Source organism: Vombatus ursinus, unplaced genomic scaffold, assembly GCF_900497805.2.
Source record: "Vombatus ursinus unplaced genomic scaffold, bare-nosed wombat genome assembly UNPS02005659.1, whole genome shotgun sequence".
Taxonomy (NCBI): domain Eukaryota; kingdom Metazoa; phylum Chordata; class Mammalia; order Diprotodontia; family Vombatidae; genus Vombatus; species Vombatus ursinus.
In genome coordinates this window covers 3,008,612-3,014,836 of record NW_020945437.1, presented here as the reverse complement: position 1 = coordinate 3,014,836, position 6,225 = coordinate 3,008,612, and positions in this window count along the sequence as shown.

Sequence of the window (6,225 nt, the reverse complement as noted above, 5' to 3'; positions counted from 1 at the left end):
AAAAAATTGCTATTAAACAATGGGGTATATTTTCCTAGCTATAATATATAGTAGCCATAGTATAATGGACAGGGCATTGGATTAAATGAGATGTAGGTTCTAGTCAGAGAGGCAAATTTCAATTCAACAGAAGGAAGAAAAAAAAAACTTGCTAGCAATTAGAGCTTTCCAAGAGTGGAATGGAATGATTAGAGGTAGGTGCTCTCCTTAGAACCCACTAGAAGGCTTGGGGTGCAAACTGGATGACAAATTGTATAGTACGTCATGGAGGGATTCTTGGCCATGTAAAGGTTGGATGACACAATGTCTGAGGTCTCTGCCGATTCAAACTCTGTGTTTTTGTTATTTTTGATTCTACAGCTTACTGGTTTAATCTAGGTCAAATCACTTAACCTCCCTGGGTCCTAGCTCTATGCTGGTAAAAATAGGGATAAAACTAGAAGCTGTGCTTCTTTCATAGGTTTGTTCTGAAATTCAATGCAATCATGTAGTAGTTCTTTGAGTTATTTATGCTCATAGGACTGGATTAGATTGATTCTTAGACATTGAAACTACAGGTCTATGAGGGATAAATGTCTGGTCTGGTTCATAAGAAAAACTGGAGGTAGACAAGATAGGAATGTTCTAATATCTCCCTAACCTCCCACAACCATGGGTTAATCAGTATTCCCAGAAGGTAGAGGACTAGGCTTGGAGGGGCCCAAGGTACTCAGTTCTGGTTATCTTTTTTTTTTTTGGTCAAAACTCAAGGACCTATCTTGGGGGAAGGACATTAGAGGTTACTTTTAGGGAGAGAGAGAAGATGATTCTTCTGTTAAATTAGAGATCCTTGGAGCTGCCTCAAAATGGAACTGAATCTTTATTCACTTTAGCACTCTCCTGGCCTCCTGGGACTGCTCCAGGCATCAGATGAATGGCATCTGGGATAGACCTCCTGGGGATCTTTCTGACTCAAATGAGTCCTATGGATCCAGGTGTTTAGTGATGTCATCTCTAAAAGCAGTTGTTTTTCAACCCCACGACGATGGTGTAATGAGGATTCATTAGTAAACTCTATAGAGAGTTTTTGAAAGAATAGGTATAGGGGCAGCTAGGTAGTATAGTAGATAGAGCACTGGCCCTAGAGTCAGGAGGACTTGAGTTCAAATCAGGCCCCAGTCATTTGACACTTACTGTGTGACCCTGGGCAAGTCACTTAACCCCAAAAGAAAAGAAATAGGTGTTCTTTGTGACTTTTATATTTGATTTAGATGGCCAAACCAAGAAGTACCTAAGAGGTTGCACAGTATAAAGAACTGGAGATAAAGATTCCCATTTAGAAAAAGCTTTGCTTGAAACTTCCCCTTTTGAGTGCCATCGAGGGCAGGAAACAGAGGAGGTCAAGGTGGAGGTCCAGACACAGCACCATAAGTCTGAACTATAGGTGTCCCAGTGATCCTATTCATTGTTCCAGATTAATTCAAAGAGCAGCAAAGCACAGTGCAAAGCACTGATCTTGAAGACAGGAGACTAAGGTTTGAATATCAATTCTATCACCTACTAGCTAGCATAATAGTAGCCAATATTTATATAGCACTTTAAGGATAATACTTCACAAGTATTTATCTAATTTGATCCACACAACAACCTTGGAAAGTAGGTACCATTATTATCCCCTTCTTACCAAAGAGGAAACTGAGGCACACAGAAAATAAGTGACTGGCCCAGGGTCACACAGCTAGTAGTGTCTGACGTAGGAGTTGGGCTTAGGTCTTCCTGACTGTAAGCATACTCATGGTGCCAAGCTAGATGTCATAGGTATAACCCTGGGTTAATAACATCATCTCTCAGGGATAGCTAAGTGGTACAGTAGATAGAGCACCAGCCCTGGAGTCAGGAGGACCTGAATTCAGATGTGACCCTCAGGTACTTATGAACTATGTGACCCTGGGCAAGTCACTTAATCCGGTTTTCCTAATTTATAAAATGAGTTGGAGAAGGAAATGGAAAACTTGGCAGTATCTCAACCAAGAAAGCCCCAAAATGGGGTCACAAAGAGTTGGATATGACTGAACTAAACAACCACAAATATGTCAGGTACTGTGCTAAGTGCTGTCTTCTCATTTGTAAATTGAGAATAACACTTGCACCACCTAATGCACAGGATTCTTATGTAAGAAACACTTTGTAAACCATAAAATATGAGAGTTATCAGTATCAAAATTTTGAATGTATACTTTTTCCTTATATCTATGTGCAAGTCACATTGATGATTATTGGCACATTTAGCAGAGCAGTCTTCAATTTGCTGTAGACTATTTCCTGAAAGCCAAATATTTATTTAGTGTCCACGCTGAGTAACACATTGTACTGGAGGGTATCCATAGGGGCATAAGACATGGCATCATCCCTCAAGTAATTTGAAGCATGTCTAGACAAAGCCAGTATAACCTAGTTCAGCAAATGCTTCCTGACTTCAGCTTTCTAAGCCTCATTTTCTTTATCTGTTAAAAACAGTGAGCCAAACTAAATATTTCCTAAGGTCCCTTCCAGTTCTAAGACCCATACCAACCTTGAACAATTTGTTGCCAGCCCATAATGCTACTTTTTGATGTTGTTAGCAATCATCACCTATTCCAGTTGATTATGAGGGCCAGATATTTGAACCCAGGTTTTCAAATTCTTTTTTTTTGGTGAGGCAATTAAGGTTAAGTGACTTGCCCAGAGTCACATAGCTAGTAAGTGTTACGTGTCTGAGGTCACATTTGAATTCAGGTCCTCCTGATTCCAGGACTGGTGCTTTATCCACTGTACCACCTAGCTGCCCCAGGTCTTCTAATTATAAATCAAACATTTTCACTGTATCACCCTGCTTCTACTCCATTCCTGGCCAATTATTCCTATGTCTTAGACATATCATCCAGAAATACAAATTGCATATGTTTAACCAGCTGTCAACATCCCAAATCTTCATTTCCCAAAATCCTTATCTTGACTCAACAGGCAGCAATGATGAAAAACACTATGTGGGCTGCCAGGTCTTTATTTAATCATTTATTTATTTGACCAGGACTGAGTAATACCTAGAAATGCATTCTAGATAGTTTCTGCCTATATTATGTGACTCCACAGAATTCATCAGTACTGGGTAGAGGTCATCATGTTGGGCACATTTTGGGAACTATTTTGTCAAATTAACGCTCTAGGAAAATGTCAGACATCTCTTTTTTATATCAGATCTACACATAGTTGACTCAGTATCCTGCATCAAAGAATGACTTCCCCTGCTACATACACACATCTCTTCTTCCTCTGGCTCCAATTGCATGACTTGTTGCCACATATATTCCTTAAAATGTGAACTCTTCCTAAGAAAGTCTTGCTCCCCACCCTCTAACCCCCTTAGGCAAGGAATAGTTTCATTCCTATTACTTAGCCCCAATTTTTTGTGGTCCTATTATACAACCCTCTGACACAGACAAGAATCTCCATTATATCTTTAGATCCTTTTCCCTTCTTTGTTTTCACCCCAAAGTGCTTCTTCAATTATTTCAAGAGACTTTTTTTCAAATAATTTGGAGTAGAGAAGAGATTACTCAAGTCTTTTTTACCTCCTTCTGTAAGATGGAGAATAACCTGAATTTTGTGCATAGACAACTGTTAGATGGCTCTGAAAAAAAAAGCAAACGTGGCATAGTATTTGTAGGTCATCACAAAATTCACTTTCCCCTACATACTTACTGCAAAGGAAATCCTCAATCTTTTGTCATTCTTCTTGATAGTTTTTTTTTTCTTTTTCTTCTTGATAGTTTTTATGACTATTTCTTTTTTGCTACTGCAAATTCTTCTTATTGTACCTGTTGCTTCCATGGGAAATATTGAGTGAGGCTTCATTTACTTTATTATTTTTTCCTTAATATTTTAGACTGTATTGAATCATCACTTCACAGATTTCGAGCTGCAGCTGACTTTTGAGGCCATCAAATTGAACCCATCATCTTACAGATGAGGAAATTCAAGCATAGAGACATGTCCAGGGGTCACACAGTTCATAAGAGTCTAAGGTGAAATTTGAACCCTGTCCCTAAATCTAGTGAAATGTCTTATCCACCTTTATGCTGTCTCTCATCACTTCACTTTGCTCAATTCTCTTTCACTAGAAATTAGCAACTTCCAAACTCTGATGCACATAGAAGCTAAAGACAGCTCTTTTATGTTGAGGTATTAAGCAGAATCTAATTACCAACCATTTCATATCTCTTCCTATTTCTATCCTGGCCAGATTTAAGGAGTTTCCTCCTTTTTGGCGGCTGTTCTATAACTCTATCATGCCCTCAGGGTCAATCTTTCTATGCTTCCCAATGTTCCAATTTGCTAATAAGATAAACTAGTCTATGTTAATGAAAGAAGACTGCAGAAAAGAAATCTATGGCCTTTCTCCCCATTCTTCTAGGAATAAAAAGAAGGGAGGCAATGTTACAGTGATCTTTTGGAGGCACCTTTCCCCTCCTTTGTTGCCTAAGCTCAAAGAATAACTCTAATGGTGGAAATTTCAAGTAAGAAGATCAGGTGGTACCACGGTAGTTTGGTAGAGAATATATTTGGGGGCAGGTGGATTTTATAGCAATAACATGTTTCTACATAAACTGGCAAGTCTGAAACCAGTGAACCATGCAGTACTAGCTAGAAGTGTTCTCAGGAGTGATGTATGAGACAATGTCATGTAGTGAAGAGTATTTACCATATACTAGGAGTCAAGAGAGGAGACAGCCAGGTGGCTCAGTGGACAGAGCTCTAGCCCTAAAATCAAGAAGACCTGGGTTCAAATTCAGCCTTAGACACTCACTAGCTGTGTGATCCTGGACAAGTCACTTAAGCTTTGTTTGCCTCAATCAGTGGAGAAGGAAATGACAAACCACTCCAGTATCTTTGCCAAGAAAACCCCATGGACATTATGGTCCATGGGGTCATGATAAGTCAGACGTGACTGAACAATAACAAGGAGACAAGAGAGTTTGGTTTGAGTTCTCCTCTACCATTTAACAACCCTGTGACCCTGAGAAAGCTATTTAATCACATAGCCTTTAAGCCCTGTAGTGGAAACTATTTTAATGAGCTGTGCAACCTTAGGCAAGTCATTTCACCTCTCTGAGCCTCAGTTTCCTTATCTATAAAAGGGGATAATAATGTTACTTAACTCTCAAGGTTGTTACAAGGAAAGCATTTAGTAAACCTTACAATGCCATAGAAATATGATATCCTAGAACTGAAATAGAAAGATCATAGAATTAGAACCAGAAGGGACCTCATAGTTCATCACAATTTTTACAGATGAGGAAACTGAGGCCCAGAGAAGTTAAGTGATTGGCACAAAGTTATACAGCTCCCAAGTATTCAAGGTAGGATTTGAACTCTGTTTTTCCTGACTCCAGGTCTAATGTTCCATTGGCCTCCAGGTCTAAAGCTTTTTCTACACTGTGCTGTCTCACAAAAATATTGCTGAACAAAAAAAGAAAGTAATTTTCTACTGCCCCTCCTTCTTCCAAGACATTGTATGAAATGGCCTTCTGTCTCCCAATCATCCTCTCTGTAATCAAAGACTGAGCCATATTGAGCGGGTGCTCAAGACAGAATGCTTTTCTGCATTTTAATTGGGCGGTGTTTCACCCTCGAGATATCAAAGATCGAGGATTTCTCATTAGAGAAAGAGAACAGCTAAATATTGCAGCAGCGTCCTTGCTTGTTGGGTGACACTGAGTCACTGAAGATTACGGCTGCATGCTGGTTCCTGGGGTGAGTGTGAGTCACTGAGGAGGCTTTCACGTGTGACCAGTTGCCGGAGATAGGATTGAAGCTGCTCCAGAGGACAGATGCTCACTGGCTTGGGAGGGAGGCAGAACCAGCCACAAAATCACAAGGGGACTGCAGAGGGAAGGTGGCACTGAGATGCCCCAAACCATAGTAATTATTGTTATTATGATTACGAGTGAATTTTAATTGCCTCTGTACCATGCCAAACATTCTGGAAAGAGGGAAATGGAACCTTATAAATAAATGATCACTTTAAATATTCTAAATAGATGATTATAATACAGTATTTCTGAACCTTTTTCCTTAGCTTGAACTTAGAAAGCCAGCAAAAAAGGAAGTGAGCAGTTTCTATAAGTGAGTGGGAATTACAATCCACAAAAGGTAAATTATAACTGTTTTATCTGCAGCCTGAGACATATGTCTTATACCCTATCT